We start from the raw sequence: 19,439 nt of genomic DNA, 5'->3' as shown, positions 1-19,439 counted from the left end.
TTATACCACTGTAAATGGAGAAATACACACATGGATCTAACGTAGCCTAGTTTTAAATAACTATTTTACCCAAGTAATCCATTGGTTTTGTTGTTTTCAGTAGTCCATAGTAGACAAATTCACAAAATATTTTTCAAAACAATGAGTCTAGATTTCTAGCTTTGAATGTCCTGATTATTCCTGATGTTCCCAATTGCCCATTTGAGTAAATTCTCCTAACATTCCCCTCTAACTGGATTGAGTGGGCGGTGTGTTGACTTGGTTCAACACATAGGTGTCAAAACTGCTTCAAATATAAAACAGTTGAGATTATTTAGCAGAAAATAATGTTCCTTGAATTGTCAGAGTTTACTGTGACGAAAAGTAGCTAACAGCCATGCTCTGTGTTCTCTCATGTCTCGTCATTGAGCAGAGCAGCCCAAGAGGAGCTGATGCTATATACACAGACATCCAGAGCCGCCATGAGCAGAGCTCATGCACAACGAGCAAGTGACAGACGGAGAGGAACAGCTAATGGATTTAATAACGAACAAAGTTATTTCTAATTTCGGGTTTGGGCAAAAGCAATCGGGCCTGGGTAGGGTAGGGCCTGAACATTGCAGGCATAGGTAGGGCTCTATTAAACATCTCAGCATATCATTTGAATTACACGTCCACCGGTGGTTGAACATCCCAAGAGAGTCAGCTAGAACGTGCTGCTTTAAGTCTCGCATGGTGACGTAATTAGACTTTTTGACAGACGGGGTGTTTTGATATCTAAGATGCAACCGTATGATAAATGAAATTTCGAGACCATATGCATGGTGGATTGACTAGAAATACACATTAAAATGGATTTAGGGTAAAATTCCCCTTTAAGGTAGGCTAGGCCTATGAAGCACTTTTGGCCGACTGCTCAAATATTATGAGGTCCAGTGAAAATTACATTTGTTTTAGCCTACCTCAGCATTTTGAGGATCAGTAGAGGATGCCTGGATATTTTTTTTAAATGCCTTCCTAACCATCTTAAATAAACATGCCCCATTCAAGAAATTTAGAACCAGGAACAGATATAGCCCTTGGTTCTCCCCAGACCTGACTGCCCTTAACCAACACAAAAACATCCTATGGCGTTCTGCATTAGCATCGAACAGCCCCTGTGATATGCAGCTGTTCAGGGAAGCTAGAAACCATTATACACAGGCAGTTAGAAAAGCCAAGGCTAGCTTTTTCAAGCAGAAATTTGCTTCCTGCAACACTAACTCAAAAAAGTTCTGGGACACTGTAAAGTCCATGGAGAATAAGAACACCTCCTCCCAGCTGCCCACTGCACTGAAGATAGGAAACACTGTCACCACTGATAAATCCACCATAATTGAGAATTTCAATAAGCATTTTTCTACAGCTGGCCATGCTTTCCACCTGGCTACTCCTACCCCGGTCAACAGCACTGCACCCCCCACAACAACTCTCCCAAGCCTTCCCCATTTCTCCTTCTCCCAAATCTGCTCAGCTGATGTTCTGAATGAGCTGCAAAATCTGGACCCCTACAAATCAGCCGGGCTAGACAATCTGGACCCTTTCTTTCTAAAATTATCTGCCAAAATTGTTGCAACCCCTATTTCTAGCCTGTTCAACCTCTCTTTCGTGTCGTCTGAGATTCCCAAAGATTGGAAAACAGCTGCGGTCATCCCCCTCTTCAAAGGGGGGGACACTCTTGACCCAAACTGCTACAGACCTATATCTATCCTACCATGCCTTTCTAAGGTCTTCGAAAGCCAAGTCAACAAACAGATTACCGACCATTTCGAATCTCACCATACCTTCTCTGCTATGCAATCTGGTTTCAGAGCTGGTCATGGGTGCACCTAAGCCACGCTCAAGGTCCTAAATGATATCTTAACCGCCATCGATAAGAAACATTACTGTGCAGCCGTATTCATTGATCTGGCCAAGGCTTTCGACTCTGTCAATCACCACATCCTCATCGGCAGACTCGACAGCCTTGGTTTCTCAAATGATTGCCTCGCCTGGTTCACCAACTACTTCTCTGATAGAGTTCAGTGTGTCAAATCGGAGGGTCTGCTGTCCGGACCTCTGGCAGTCTCTATGGGGGTGCCACAGGGTTCAATTCTTGGACCGACTCTCTTCTCTGTATACATCAATGAGGTCGCTCTTGCTGCTGGTGAGTCTCTGATCCACCTCTACGCAGACGACACCATTCTGTATACTTCTGGCCCTTCTTTGGACTCTGTGTTAACAACCCTCCAGGCAAGCTTCAATGCCATACAACTCTCCTTCCGTGGCCTCCAATTGCTCTTAAATACAAGTAAAACTAAATGCATGCTCTTCAACCGATCGCTACGTGTACCTACCCGCCTGTCCAACATTACTACTCTGGACGGCTCTGACTTAGAATACGTGGACAACTACAAATACTTAGGTGTCTGGTTAGACTGTAAACTCTCCTTCCAGACCCATATCAAACATCTCCAATCCAAAGTTAAATCTAGAATTGGCTTCCTATTTCGCAACAAAGCATCCTTCACTCATGCTGCCAAACATACCCTTGTAAAACTGACCATCCTACCAATCCTCGACTTTGGCGATGTCATTTACAAAATAGCCTCCAATACCCTACTCAACAAATTGGATGCAGTCTATCACAGTGCAATCCGTTTTGTCACCAAAGCCCCATATACTACCCACCATTGCGACCTGTACGCTCTCGTTGGCTGGCCCTCGCTTCATACTCGTCGCCAAACCGACTGGCTCCATGTCATCTACAAGACCCTGCTAGGTAAAGTCCCCCCTTATCTCAGCTCGCTGGTCACCATTGCATCTCCCAACTGTAGCACACGCTCCAGCAGGTATATCTCTCTAGTCACCCCCAAAACCAATTCTTTCTTTGGCCGCCTCTCCTTCCAGTTCTCTGCTGCCAATGACTGGAACGAACTACAAAAATCTCTGAAACTGGAAACACTTATCTCCCTCACTAGCATTAAGCACCAACTGTCAGAGCAGCTCACAGATTACTGCACCGGTACATAGCCCGCCTATAATTTAGCCCAAACAACTACCTCTTTCCCTACTGTATTTTATTTATTTATTTATTTTGCTCCTTTGCACCCCATTATTTTTATTTCTACTTTGCACATTCTCCCATTGCAAATCTACCATTCCAGTGTTTTACTTGCTATATTGTATTTACTTTGCCACCATGGCCTTTTTGCCTTTACCTCCCTTATCTCACCTCATTTGTTCACATCGTATATAGACTTGTTTATACTGTATTATTGACTGTATGTTTGTTTTACTCCATGTGTAACTCTGTGTCGTTGTATGCGTCAAACTGCTTTGCTTTATCTTGGCCAGGTCGCAATTGTAAATGAGAACTTGTTCTCAACTTGCCTACCTGGTTAAATACAGGTGAAATAAAAAATAAAAATAAAAAATGTTCTCGCCTTTGTACCTGGCTATTGGGGGGATTTGGGGAGGTTGTGGTTGTTTTTACTTCATTATAACCTGCTTATTGTGGTGACTGTCGCAGGGAACATCAGCTTCTAAACTAACAGGCCTAAACTAGCGGAGATTCAGCACCATGGATAGCTCAGTTAATCAACTGCCCGCAAATCTGACCAGCAGCCCACCGTGTGGCCGCTTTTGTAATCATAACATCATGAAACAATGGTGCAAATGTCGATTTCCTTAAGCGCTTTTGTGGACACAGTATCTGCTGTTTTGTGATTAGCACCCGTTTGTATTTCAGCCTCTGCCAGTGCCACATTAGTGGAGATTTGAATGTGAGATTGAGATTTAGATTGTGTACGGTAACGGCATCGAGAGGTTGCGTGTAGCCTGCACATATAGTAAGCAATTACATTTTTAGAAGCCATGCAGCCTCAGGGATGTTTTCTATTGGGGACTTTGTGATGAGTGAATATGGTAGGCTGCTAGCGTTGACTGGTTTAATGTATGAATGAAGCCAGAAATTTGATACATCGCACGTGCATATTTTGTTTCTCTCTTCTGCATATCATCTCACCAGTTGTGATAAGTTGAGGGATTCTTGGGGAGGGTAGGCTATGGCCATTTTTGGGGGAGCGGATCTGTATAGCCCGCAGGCCTACTTGTTGTTTGCAATGGAATGGTAGGAGAACCCATTACACGCAGCCCTTTGAATTTATGTCGACTTTGTGAATGTAAATAGGCCTACGGTAGGCTACAACAGCACGCACACAATCACACACTGAGCGCTGATGATTGATCATGCAGATAGCAGAGCAGGCCACAGAGAAGCCAGAGATGGACACAAAATAGAATTTAACAGTTCAATTTCACGTCACGCTGTTCATATAAATAATGTATTATAATGTACCGGTTTCTCGCCATTATGTATCCCTGGAAACGAGAATGTTGTGAGAGAGTGTGGCACAGCGAGTGTTAAAGCCCCAAGAGACTGCCTCCCTGACCGAGTCACAACAGTTCAATAGAAGACAGAATTGCTCTTGAAAACAGATGAGATGTGATGATTGTCCTGAGGTCTCGGCTGATTGTCTGAATGATCTTATCTTTATCTCCTCTAACGGCTCTAGCTGCTGCACCCCCCCCCCCCCCCTCCCCCAGTACCTCTCTTCACTCCAACATTCCTTCATTCTTGATGCGCCTATTCCTCTAGCCTAATCTATTCCCTCTCCCTCCCTCTCTTTCCAGCTCTCTCTCATCAACTCCTACTACAGCTTTCAGAACAGTGATTGCCACCAGGACTCATGCAATTATTTTAATTTTCAAAGTACGACTAGGGCTGGAATATTCAATGTATAAGCGCAGAGGTTTATGGATGAAGACCGTCATGAAAATAACCGTCATAAATGTTTTAAAAATATATCATAAAATAACTTCTGTGCGTGGAACGAACCTGAAGACGGGCGGGGCATTCGTGTGGTTGAGTCCGTTTCAGCCGTTACATGGACTCTTAACAACGCGATGAGACGTTGTTGCTCCTTGCTGAAACAAGCAAATTAGACTTCAGTTGCCTAGGCAACGCACACCACAACGCAGCAGCAGACATAGAAAATAGAATGAATAGAGAGCATGCTTGGAAACTCTAAACCTGGCAATTTGACTGGTAAACTCATGGGTAGCCTACACTCACAATAGTCCAAGTTGATATTCACACAATAATTAGGAATTTCCCTCACCCACGCCCACAAATTGGGGAAAACATTCTTTCCACTGACGCCCAGTTATACAGAAATAACAAAACATGCCAGAAATCAGGGCAAAAATCCCAACCTACAGTTTGCAATGCTCCCATGTTGGGAAAAAGAGCCTGTGAAAAGAGCCCTGTGGCTTCAGGCTATTTGGTGTGGGATAGTAGGAAATGTGGGGACCCGGTGTCCTAGTACGCTACAGTTGTCTGTATGTGTGTAATACATTTAATCTCAGGTAAGACATTTAACTTGTTTAGTGTAGTCCATTTGTAACTCCACTCACTACATGAACCTGTAAAGTCTGTTTGTTCGTGTTGTTGGTCTAGGCTAGCTTAATGTTCCTGATGGTAGCTAGCTAACACTCACTCAGGTGGCTGCTAGTAGTCATAAAAAGGGGCATTTGGGAAGCCCTACAATATTGCGATTTTCTAAGTAGTGAGAATGCTCGGGAGCAGGCAACATTGAAAAGTAATCTTCAGACATGTTGTACTTTTCTTAATTGTACACTGAACAAACACAACATGTAAAGTGTTGGTCCCATGTTTCACGAGCTGAAATAAAAGATCACAGAAATGTTCCATATGCACAAAGTTTATTTTGCTCAAATTGTGTGAACAAATTTGTTTACATCTCTGTTAGTGAGCATTTGTCCTTTGCCAACATAATCCATCCACCTGACAGGTGTGGCTTATCAAGAAGATGATTAAAACAGCATGATCACACAGGTGCACCTTGTGCTGGGGGGGGGGGGCAAAAAAAAAGGCCATTCTAAAATGTGCAGTTTTGTCACAACACAATGCCACAGATGTCTCAAGTTCTGAGAGAGCGTGCGATTGGAAAGTTGACTGCAGGAATGTCCACAAGAGCTGTTGCCAGAGAATTTTTGTTTTATTTTTCTACTATAAGCCTTTTTAGAGAATTTGGCAGTACATTCAACTGGCCTCACAACCGCAGACCACACGTTACCATGCCAGCCTAGGACCTCCACAACCAGCTTTTTCACCTGCAGGATCATCTGAGGCCAGCCACCTGGAGAGCTGATGAAACTGTGGGTTTGCACAACTGAAGACTCTGTCAGAAACCGTCTCAAGGAAGCTCATTTGCATGCTCGTCTTCTTGACCTGACTGCAGTCAGGCGTTGTAATCGACTTCAATGGGCAAATGTCCACCGTTGATGGCTCTACACGGATGAATCCCAGTTTCAACTGTACCGGGCAGAAGGCATGTATGGTGTCGTGTGGGCGAGCGGTTTGCTGATGTCAACGTTGTAAACCGTGTCCCATGGTGGCATTAGTGTTATGGTATGGGCAGGCATTAGCTATGTATACCGAACACAATTGCATTTTAGCGAAGGCTATTTGAATGCACAGAGATACCGTGACGAGATCCTGAGGCCCATTGCCCTGCCAAACATATGTCGCCATCCCCTCATGTTTTAGCATGAAATTGCACGGCCCCATGTCGCAAGGATCTGTACACAATTCCTGGAAGCTGAAAATGTCCCAGTTCTTCCATGGCCTGCATACTCACCAGACGTCCCCTATTGAGCATGTTTGGGACGCTCATGTGAATTCCATAGATTAGGGCCTAATACATTTATTTCAATTGACTGATTTCCTTATATGAACTGTAACTCAGTAAAAGCTTTGAAATTGTTGCATGTTGCGTTTACATATTTTTTCTGGGTAGTTTTGTAATTGACTAAAACAAGCAGACAACAAGAACATTTTGTTTAAAAAAGATGACGTTCTTGCTGTGAGCCAAATGGGGTAACCACAGGTTGTTTTCCCCACAGGCGGGCAGGACCGTGACGCTCCATCTATCTAATACCGACTGGGACTATGGCTACCAGGTATTGTGATGTTATAATTTCCATGGTAATGTAAAATTGCATTCAAATTATGTGAGCTGATGTGGCTTATGCAATGGACTGTATTTTTTGTAATGTCAGTTGAATCAACAAATCACAACACACATATTTTAATTTCTGCTTTGCGCCTATGGGTACACTCACAATGGCAGCCATTCCACCCATTATGCCATCATTGACTTGAATGGGGATGCCTTTTCAAATAATTATATTTCAATTCCAGCAGTGAGTAGTGAGGACTGGAGGAGAGGAGAAAATATGCTTTAAAATGTTTTATATATTATGACGGACATGGTCATTTGGCCAATTACTGTTTCCTAAAATTCCATGACCGTCACAGCCCTAGGTACGACAATTTTCCTCAAACATAGCCTACAGTACACAGAATCAGACATGCACAGACAAAGTAATTTACATGCAAACAGGATGGAATACTTACACTGGGGATGGGGGGACATGACCGACCCCCCCCCCACCCCACCCCCACCCCTCCAAGAAGGAGAGTGATGAAGTGCTGCATCAGATAATCAGGCCTCCACAATCACCTGACCTCAACCCAATTGAGATGGTTTGGGATGAGTTGGACCGCAGAGTGAAGGAAAAGCAGCCAACAAGTGCTCAGCATATGTGGGAACTCCTTTAAGACTGTTGGAAAAGCATTCCAGGTGAAGCTGGTTGAGAGAATGCCAAGCATGTGCAAAGCTGTCATCAAGGCAAAGGGTGGCTACATTGAAGAATCTAAAATATATATTTGTTTAGTACTTTTTGGTTACTACATGATCCCATATGTGTTATTTCATAGTTTTGATGTCTTAACTATTATTCTACAATGTAAAAATAGTAAAAATAATAAAAACCCTGGAATGAGTAGGTGTGTCCAAACTTTTGACTGGTACTGTATATCACCAGTAGTAACATTTCTAATCTGCTATGTTTATTTGGTTATGGTAATTTATGTTAATACATTCAATATATTATTGTTACAGTCATTTACCGTTCTCATTGTTAGAGTGGACATGTGTTTTGCAGAAATCACTACCTATGCTACACTTGAATGAAATAAACTAAAACCTGTTTCTCAACATTTACGGGTTTTGTCAATTTATTAATTGTCTCTTTGAAAAGCTCCTGTCAATGTTGAATAAGAACGCACACCTGATTACGCATATAGAAGTAGGACTAGTCTAACCTGGCCTGCGCACAAATGTAGGCCTATAAATGAGCCCATTTGGGGTTGTCTGATAGTATTTCTGACTGTCTTAATTTAGCACCACTGTGTGGTGCTTCTCAAAGTAATTTTTCTTCACCTCAAACAGCAAGTAAACAAAGTCTGTTTTTAGAATCAAATGAGAATGATAAAAGTTCCTGAAAGCATTTTAACAATATTTCCAGCTCTCTCCCTTTCGATAACCACTTGGCATGAAAGGGAAAAATGTAATGCTCTGATCCAGTGAAAACATCATAAAATACTCGATTACTTCTTATCCCTTGCACAAATAGCCTACAGCTGTGTCTGTCCCAAGCTCATTGGCGTGGGAAACTCTGGGGGTCCAGAATATTTTATACGTCTCAAGTTTGCTAGCACAAGTTTTGGGGCGACCCAGTTGATACGTATCAAGTCTGTTGCAGACCATGCGTTAGTCAATGTGATTTATAGGATATTTATTTCATATCAGGATATTTTCTACCTGCAGGCTGCAATGTTTTGAGATTGGCTTTATGTAGGCTATTTTTACATAGTTTGCAATGGCAATAAAAGTTACTTTTAGACTGGTATAATTATCCTTTAGATATAATGTAGATTAACCACAGACAATGATGATGAGATACAAATACTATTACAAATGAACTGAAACTGTTCCACGAATTTGCGCATATGAAAATCCTAACTGGCATGCAGATTGGTAGAAATGATAAATTGGCACTCCAAATGGATAAGGTTGCCGACCGCTGGTGTTGCCCATTACCGGCAAGTTCAGGAGCATAATGGCAGAATTTGCGAAGACCAGCAGCAGAAGGAGGATAGGGAACAGGTTTTTTTTCTTCTGGTTAGGCTATCTTGATCTCTGGCTCCCTCTTCAGTCATTTGTGTGTCTTCATTATTTAATCAAAAAGCATGCTGAAAGCATCAGACAAAAGAAAATACTAATTTTGGTCGACCAAGATTATTTTTATTTGGGGACAGCCTAGTAGAAATGCAGGAAATGAGCTTTCAATAAACACCCCCCCACCACCCCCACCACCACGCACGCACTTCTAAAACCAAAGTTGCTCCCCTGCATGCACAGAAAGAAAAACAAACAAAGTCACACATACATACACACACAAACAGACTGATAGACAGACACAACTGGAGGCTATTCATGTCAGGTTTGAACTGACAGCTGGTTCTGGCTGGAACCACCAGTACCAACCCACCTGCGGAAGCTTCAGGGATCCCTACTAAACTGGATACAAACTCGAACACACACACACACTAAAACAAACACAGCTGTAGGGTTCACATGGCTACTAGACTGGGCAGGTTAACCACAGACGTCTTCCCTTCCCGCCCAGCGAGAGAGGCTTGGCTCCAGTTGCCAGATGCCGATCTTGACCTGCTAATTAGACTCTTCCTCATTACTGCTGCTGCTTGGTTAGTTATGAGCAGAAAGGCAGGTTTAATTGGAAGCTCTACCTTACGACAGGGCACACTTCCAATCACCCCCTAACCCGTCCTTCTTTACTGTCTGCTGGGAATAATATCACACACAGGGATTATTGTAAACTAGGGTCAATATGGAGACTGGGTTCAGTGAAGATTAAAGTGTCCTGGAACAACACACTCCTTGCTGGTGAACCAACAAGCTGTGGATGGATGAGAAGAGGCCTGTCTGGGAAACCTCTGCTCCATGGGAGAGCAGCAGGGCTTCTGCCTGGCAGGAGTCCAGTCCCAGACACTGCTGTGCAGAGGAGGCTGGTGGGAGGATAGGAGAATGGACTCATAATGGCTAGAATGAAATAAATGGAACTAAGTCAAAAGTGATTTCCATATGTTTTATACCATTTCATTAATTCAATTTCAGCCATTAGAATGAGCCGGTCCTTCCCAAATCTAATCCTCCTTCCCTCACGTCACTTCCTGTTGCACGCGGAATGAGGAAGAGCTTGGTTTTGTTTGTTTGGAAAGTTTGTTGTTTGAAAGTGTATTGGAAAGTTCTTGGTAGCTAGCTAGCTTCTTAGTTTGGATCACACAACCCAGTTGGCATCAGTTGCTGGGACTGCTTGTCTCTTTCCAATGATCCTGCCGACCAAGGATGGGTCTGTGGAGATATTTTGCGTCGCGGCTAGCCTAGCTGCATATCAAGCTAGTGGGGTTTTCTTAAACGCAGCCTGTGATGCGGTTAGCCATTGTGGCTGGGACCGCGGATTGTCCTGGGATTGTGTCTGTCTAGATCCCTGCTGTATGTTATTTTCAATCTTCCCCGTGACCTGCCCTGTCTGGAACTGCAAGGAATAACAGCATAACCTAAGTTGCTAGCAACCATGACAAAGACCAAAGCTGGTGGGAGTACCGTTGAGGACAGTGGTGTCTCTCTATCACACGTGAAGGATCTTTTAAACTAACAAAAAGAGACTTACCCACCACCGGCCCAGGAAAACCCACCACCGGCCCAGGTGATAGGCCCAGGCAAATAGTGGTCAAGTTCCCGAGGTTCAAGGACAAGGTAGCGATTCTGGAAAGAGCCAAGAACATTAGAGGAACTTATATCTTCCTCAACAAGGACTATCCTGAAGCTGTATGCCAGAAGATGAAAGATCTGATCCCAGCCATGAAAGCTGCCAGAGCGCGTGGGGACATTGCTTACATCCACTATGACATGCTTTTTGTCCAACCTCCCTCACGGAAGCCTGGAAGGGATGAGAGAGCCTAGCCTATGGGTTCGAAGCTTTAACCACACAGCTCACACACACAAATTGATTAATGGACTGGTGAATGTATATATGATGCATAAAAATGAATCCATGCTTTTGTTACTTCTAGGATAGACTACTGCAATGTTCTACTTTCCGGCTACCCGGATAAAGCACTAAATAAACTTCAGTTAGTGCTAAATACGGCTGCTAGAATCCTGACTAGAACCCAACATTTTTTTTTATCATATTACTCCAGTGCTAGCCCCCCTACACTGGCTTCCTGTCAAGGCAAGGGCTGATTTCAAGGTTTTACTGTTAACCTACAAAGCATTAAATGGGCTTGCTCCTACCTATCTCTCTGATTTGGTCCTGCCGTGCATACCTACACGTACGCTACGGTCACAAGACGCAGGCCTCCTAATTGTCCCTAGAATTTCTAAGCAAACAGCTGGAGGCAGGGCTTTTTCCTATAGAGCTCCATTTTTATGGAATGGTCTGCCTACCCATGTGAGAGACGCAAACTAGGTCTCAACCTTTAAGTCTTTACTGAAGACTCATCTCCTCAGTGGGTCAAACGATTGAGTGTAGTCTGGCCCAGGAGTGTGAAGGTGAACGGAAAGGCTCTGGAGCAACGAACTGCCCTTGCTGTCTCTGCCTGGCCGGTTCCCCACTTTCCACTGGGATTCTCTGCCTCTAACCCTATTACAGGGGCTGAGTCACTGGCTTACTGGTGCTCTTTCATGCCATTCCTAGGAAGGGTGCGTCACTTGAGTGGGTTGAGTCACTGATGTGATCTTCCTGTCTGGGATGGCGCTCCCCGTTGGGTTGTGCCGTGGCGGAGATCTTTGTGGGCTATACTCGGCCTTGTCTCAGGATGGTAAGTTGGTGGTTGAAGATATCCCTCTAGTGGTGTGGGGTCTGTGCTTTGGCAAAGTGGTTGGGGTTATATCCTTCCGGTTAGGTCCTGTCCGGGGGTATCATCGGATGGGGCCACAGTGTCTACTGACCCCTCCTGTCTCAGCCTCAAGTATTTATGCTGCAGGAGTTTGTGTCGGGGGGCTAGGGTCAGTTCCCTACCCCGGTCAACAGCACTGCACCCCCCACAGCAACTCACCCAAGTCTTCCCCATTTCTCCTTCTCTCAAATCCAGTCAGCTGATGTTCTGAAAGAGCTGCAAAATCTGGACCCCTACAAATCAGCCGTGCTAGACAATCTTTCTTTCTAAAATTATCTGCCGAAATTGTTGCAACCCCTATTACTAGCCTGTTCAACCTCTCTTTCGTGTCATCTGAGATTCCCAAAGATTGGAAAGCAGCTGCGGTCATCCCCCTCTTCAAAGGTGGGGCCACTCTTGACCCAAACTGCTACAGACCTATATCTATCCTACCCTGCCTTTCTAAGGTCTTCGAAAGCCAAGTCAACAAACAGATTACCGACCATTTTGAATCTCATCATCCGCTATGCAATCTGGTTTCAGAGCTGGTCATGGGTGCACCTCAGCCACGCTCAAGGTCCTAAACGATATCTTAACCGCCATCGATAACAAACAATACTGTGCAGCCATATTCATTGACCTGGCCAAGGCTTTCGACTCTGTCAATCACCATATCCTCATCGGCAGACTCGTTAGCCTTGGTTTCTCAAATGATTGCCTCGCCTGGTTCACCAACTATTTCTCTGATAGAGTTCAGTGTGTCAAATCGGAGGGCCTGTTGTCCGGGCTTCTGGCAGTTTCTATGGGGGTGCCACAGGGTTCAATTCTTGGACCGACTCTATTTTCTGTAAACATCAATTATGTCGCTCTTGCTGTTGGTGAGTCTCTGATCCACCTCTACGCAGACGACACCATTCTGTATACTTCTGGCCCTTCTTTGGACTCTGTGTTAACAACCCTCCAGACAAGCTTCAATGCCATACAACTCTCCTTCCGTGGCCTCCAATTGCTCTTAAATACAAGTAAAACTAAATGCATGCTCTTCAACCGATCGTTGCCTGCACCTGCCCACCGGTCCAACATCACTACTCTGGACGGTTCTGTCTTAGAATATGTGGACAACTACAAATACCTATGTGTCTGGTTAGACTGTGAACTCTCCTTCCAGACCCACATCAAACATCTCCAATCCAAAGTTAAATCTAGAATTGGCTTCCTATTTCACAACAAAACCTCCTTCACTCATGCTGCCAAACATACTCTTGTAAAACTGACCATCCTACCGATCCTCGACTTCGGCGACGTCATTTACAAAATAGCCTCCAATACCCTACTCAATAAATTGGATGCAGTCTATCACAGTGCCATCCGTTTTGTCACCAAAGCCCCATATACTACCCACCACTGCAACCTGTACTCTCTCGTTTGCTGGCCCTCACTTCATACTCGTCGCCAAACCCACTGGCTCCAGGTCATCTACAAGACCCTGCTAGGTAAAGTCCCCCCTTATCTCACCTCGCTGGTCATAGCAGCACCCACCTGTAGCACGTGCTCCAGCAGGTATATCTCTCTGGTCACCCCCAAAACCAATTCTTACTTTGGCCGCCTCGCCTTCCAGTTCTCTGCTGCCAATGACTGGAACAAACTGCAAAAATCTCTGAAACTGGAAACACTTATCCCCCTCACTAGCTTTAAGCACCAGCGGTCAGAGCAGCTCACAGATTACTGCACCTGTACATAGCCCATCTATAATTTATCCCAAACAACTCTCTCCCCCTACTGTATTTATCTAGCTCCTTTGCACCCCCATTATTTATATCTCTACTTTGCACATTCTTCCACTGCAAATCTACCATTCCAGTGTTTATTTTTTTATAAAAAAATGTTACTTGCTATATTGTATTTACTTCCCCACCATGGCCTTTTTTGCCTTTACCTCCCTTATCTCACCTCATTTGCTCACATTGTATATAGACTCATTTTTCTACTGTATTATTGATTATGTTTGTTTTACTCCATGTGTAACTCTGTGTTGTTGTAAGTGTCAAACTGCTTTGCTTTATCTTGGCCAGGTCGCAATTGTAAATGAGAACTTGTTCTCAACTTGCCTACCTGGTTAAATAAAGGTGAAATAAAAAAATGTAATAAAAAAAGTATGTTATATTTGGAGTACTTCTCCTGTCTTATCCAGTGTCCTGTGTAAATTTAAGTATGCTCTCTCAAATTCTCTCTTTCTTTCTCTCTCTCGGAGGACCTGAGCCATAGGACCATGCCTCAGGACTACCTGGCATGATGACTCCTTGCTGTCCCCAGTCCACCTGGGCTTGCTGCTGCTCCAGTTTCAACTGTTCTGCCTGCAGCTATGGAATCCTGACCTGTTCACTGGACATGCTACCTGTCCCAGACCTATTATTTGACCATGCTGGTCATTTATGAACATCTTGGCCATGTTCTGTTATAATCTCCACCCGGCACAGCCAGGAGAGGACTGGCCACCCCTCATAGCCTGGTTCCTCTCTAGGTTTCTTGCTAGGTTTTGGCCTTTCTAGGGAGTTTTTCCTTGCCAACGTGCTTCAACACCTACATTGCTTGCTGTTTGGGGTTTTAGGCTGGGTTTCTGTACAGCAAGCACACACACACACACACACACACACACACACACACGAGCCTGCTGGAAGGGTACCACATGAGGGAGGATGTCTTCCCTGTAAAGTACAGAGATTGAGATTGCCTGCAATGACAACAAGCTCAGTCCAATGATGCTGACACACCGCCCCAGACCATGACGGACCCTCCACCTCCAAATCAATACTTCTCCAAAGTACAGGCCTCTGTGTAACGCTCATTACTTCGACGATAAACACGAATCCGACCATCACCCCTGGGGAGACAAAACCGCAACTCGCCAGTCCTGTCTGGTGCAGCGACAGTGGGTTTGTGCCCATAGGCAACATTGTTGCCGGTGATGTCTGGTGAGGACCTGCCTTACAACAGGCCTACAAGCCTTCAGTCCAGCCTCTCTCAGCCTATTGTGGACAGTCTGAGCACTGATGGAGGGATTGTACATTCCTGGTGTAACTCGGGCAGTTGTTGTTGCCATCCTGTACCTGTTCCGCAGGTGTGATGTTCGGATGTACCGATCCTGTGCAGGTGTACACATGGTCTGCCACTGCAAGGATGATCAGCTGTACTTCCTGTCTCCCTGTAGCTCTTTCTTAGGCGTCTCACAGTACAGACATTGCAATTTATTGCCCTGGCCACATCTGCAGCCCTCATGCCTCCTTGCAGCATGCCTAAGGCACGTTCACGCAGATGAACAGGGACCCGTGGCATCTTTCTTTTGGTGTTTTTCAGAGTCAGTAGAAAGGCCTCTTTAGTGTCCTAAGCTTTCATAACTGTGACCTTAATTGCCTACCGTCTGTAAGCTGTTAGTGTCTTAACGACCGTTCCACAGGTGCATGCTAATTAATTGTTTATGGTTTATTGAACAAGTATGGGAAACAGTGTTTAATCCCTTTACAATGAAGACCTGTGAAGTTATTTGGATTTTTATGAATTATCTTTGAAAGACAGAGTCCTGAAAAAGGGAAGTTGATTTTTTTGCTGAGTTTATATTGGTCATATTGCTCATGGCTCATGAGAGGTGTACAATGGGATTGCCTTGCAGTTCTCCAGCTGTATCCACTGAAAACGCACAAGGTTCAAGGCACGAGGGCAGGGGATGGGCCGCAGAGCCGCGCACAGAAGACTGATCATGGGGAAGGGAGGAGGAGGAAGGGCGAGGGAGAGTGGACCCCCTCCCTGCCACACTGGGTAGCACAGATCAACACTAAGAGGCAATACACTAGTAATGGCGCTGACCAGGGAAATGTTCCTGCTGTTCTTAGTGCCAGTCTGCACGTTCAAACTAAAACAATGTAACTAAGAATGGCATCTTTATGCCTTCATTAATAAAATAATGATAAAACACCTCTTTCAAAACGGCAATGTTTATTTAGTTATGGATTCATAACTAATTACTATGGGAATAAATATAACTGAATTACAGAAATATTGTAACAAAGTGGTCTAATGAAGGTAGACAAATTGTTGCTTACTGGAAAATATTATTTGAAACACACACGGTCGATACCCGTGCCGGCCGCCACTGGGAGACCCATGGAGGCGGCTTTTGGTTTTAATTTAGAATCCTCCAATCCTCTGTATGTAATTATTGGTGGTGAGTTATGTCATATTGTTTTATATACTATAGGTCTAACATAGGTGACATGAGTCTCACTAGTGTTGAGTAATGTGCTGTTAAAAGTGGTGTAGGTCTTACTTATTTAAATAGCATATTGAAGTTAGAAGCAATAGGATTTGAAGCAATAGCCTACAACTATTTTAGCACCGTTTCGTGCTGCTCTGAGAGAAGCATGGGGACTGGTCTTGATAAATCAATGAAATGTTTATTTTCACTGAATCTCCGTTTGGGTATTGGTTAGACTACAATTAGGGTGAAGAAATGTTATGTTCTTAGTGTAACCTTTAATAAACTAGGCAAGTCAGTTAAGAACAAATTCTTATTTACAAGGACAGCCAACTCCTTCCTCCCAGTCGGGGAATTGAACCCTGGTTTCCCTCGTGCCCGCACGACACGGGGATTCTATCAAATGCTTGTCAAAGATGCCCTCTGGTGGTCAAACTAGCACTAATTGTACCAGTGGTTGGCACTTAAATAACGTGCCATAGAATTCTGAGGCACCACTCAAGCTGTGCTGCAATAAGCTACACCTTTTAAAAGACAAACCACTGTACCATGGTGTTTACAAACACTACAGGAACAAGATCATCCACATGTTTCGATCACATTTTTACTAATACTGTAGAACTTTGTTCTAAAGCTGTATCCGTACCCATTGGATGCAGTGATCACAGCTGGGCCTAAAATAGTGTATAAGAGATTATACAAAAGATTTTGCTGTGACTTATGTGGATGACGTTAAACATTTGGGTTGGTCTGATGTGATTAATGAGGAGCATCACTGCACTTGATGAATTTATGAAATTGCTTCTTCCAATTATTGATAAACATGCATCTGTTAATTAAGAAACTGACTTTTAGAACTGTTAAGGCTCCATGGATTGATGAGGAATTGAACAACTATGGTTGAAAGAGATGGGGCAAAGGGAGTGGCTAATAAGTCTGGCTGCACATCTGACTGGTTTACTTAATGCAAATCGAGAAATTGTGTGACTAAACTCAACAAAAAGAAGAAGAAACTGTATTATGAAACAAAGATCAATGATTTAAAGAATGATGGAAAAAAACATGAGTACTTTAAATGAAATTATGTGCAGAAATACCAATTCAACTCCATCTTTCATCAAATCAGATGGCTTACTCATCACAAAACCATTTGATGTTGCTAATTATTTTAATGATTATTTCATTGGCAAAGTGGGCAAACTTAGGCAGGAAATGCCAACAACTAATACTGAGCAATTGTATTCATGCATAAAAAAACTAAATGAAAGAAAAGCATTGCAAGTTTTAATTTTGTAAAGTTAGTGTAGGAGAAGTGGATTTTTTTTGTTATCAATCAATTATGACAAACCTCCTGGCATTGACAACTTTGATGGAAAGCTACTGAGGATGCTAGCTGACACTTCGCCACTCCTATCAATCATATTTTTAATCTGGGCCTAGCGGAAAGTCTTTGTCCTCAGGCCTGGAGGGAAGCCAAAGTAAATCCGCTACCCAAGAGTGGTAAAGCAGCCTTCACTGTTTCTAACAGCAGACCTATAAGCTTGCGGCCAGCTCTCAGCAAACTGTTGGAAAAAATTGTGTTTGACCAAATACAATGCTTTTTCTCTGTAAACAAATTAACAATAGACTTTCAGCACACTTATAGAGAAGGGCACTCAACATGACACAAATTACTGATGATTTGTTGAAAGAAATTGATTATAAGAAGATTGTGGGAAATGTACTGTTAGATTTCAGTGCAGCCTTTGATATTATTGACCATAACCTGTTGTTGAAAAAAACTTGTGTTATGGCTTTTGAGCCTCAGCTCTGATTCCACGATATGGCAATCTATCTAGTAGAACTCAAAGGGTTTTCTTTAATGGAAGCTTCTCTAATGTCAAATATGTAAAGTGTGTTGTACCGCAGGGCAGTTCTCTAGGCCCTCTACTCTTTTCTATGCTCTGTTTTTTTGACACCACACTCTGCAGGCTCTAGTTTTGTCTAATCTTGATTGTCCAGTCGTGCGGTCCAGTGCTGCAAGGAAAGACCTAGATAAGCTGCAGCTGGCCCAGAACAGACCGGCATGTTTTGCTCTTAATTGTAATCAGAGGGCTGATATAAATACTATGCATGCCAGTCTCTCTTGGCTAAGAGTTGAGGACAGACTGACTGCATCACTTCTTTTTATAAGAAACATAATTGTGTTAAATCCCAAATTGTTTACAAAGTCAACTTACACACAGCTCTGACACACAACTTATCCCACCAGACATGCCACCAGGGGTATTTCACAGTCCCAAAATCCAGAACAAATTCAAGAAAGCGTACAGTATTATTTAGAGCCCTAATTGCATGGAACTTCCATCCATCTCATACTGCTCAAATAAACAGCAAACCTGGTTTAGAAAAAAACAGATAAAGCAACACCTCACAGCACAATGCCTCTCCCGTATTTGACCTAGATAGTGTGTGTGTGTATCCATTGATATGTAGGCTACGTGTGCCTTTAAATTATTTTTATGTAGTTCTGTCTGAGCTGTTCTTTATTGACTATTGATGTTCTATATTATGTCATTCTGTATTACGTTTCATGTTTTGTGTGGATCCCAGGAAGTGTAGCTGCTGCTTTTGCAACAGCTAATGAGGATCCTAATAAAATACCAATATTAGCTCCTCCCACCAGCCTCCTCTGCTGGTGTGTATTCAGGTAGGTCAAACATTCCGAAATATAGAGGTAGAAACGTTAATGAACATAGATAACATCCTTCCCTATTGTACTTGAATTAATCCTCTGTTCTACACAATAGTGTGTTCTGTAATGTTGAACCCTCCTGGACGGCAGCATGTCAGTGTGTTGTACATCATGCTCTCCTGTCTCACCACCCACCCAGTCCACTGTCCTACACTCATCTGAGCCCTTATTCTCAGTCAGTCCACTATCCTACACCCATCTGAGCCCTTATTCAGTCAGTCCACTGTCCTACACCCACCTGAGCCCTTATTCAGTCAGTCCACTGTCCTACACCCATCTGAGCCCTTATTCAGTCAGTCCACTGTCCTACACCCATCTGAGCCCTTATTCAGTCAGTCCACTGTCCTACACCCATCTGAGCCCTTATTCAGTCAGTCCACTGTCCTACACCCATCTGAGCCCTTATTCAGTCAGTCCACTGTCCTACACCCATCTGAGCCCTTATTCAGTCAGTCCACTGTCCTACACCCATCTGAGCCCTTATTTCTGTCAGTCCACTGTCCCCTTTGCTCTTAATTGTAATCAGAGGGCTGATATAAATACTATGCATGCCAGTCTCTCTT

The 19,439-nt window shown here is 43.6% G+C and overlaps 1 pseudogene across 1 annotated transcript in view; it reads right to left on the bottom strand.

Moving 5' to 3' along the window:
- Nucleotides 1–19,439, bottom strand: part of LOC110503770 (activating signal cointegrator 1 complex subunit 3-like) — a 198,517-nt pseudogene that overhangs the window by 146,279 nt on the left and 32,799 nt on the right. The window lies entirely within an intron of this gene.

Source organism: Oncorhynchus mykiss, chromosome 3 (genome assembly GCF_057628025.1).
Source record: "Oncorhynchus mykiss isolate SJ-2025 chromosome 3, ASM5762802v1, whole genome shotgun sequence".
NCBI lineage: Eukaryota > Metazoa > Chordata > Actinopteri > Salmoniformes > Salmonidae > Oncorhynchus > Oncorhynchus mykiss.
This window is presented reverse-complemented; position numbering and strand designations above follow the sequence as displayed.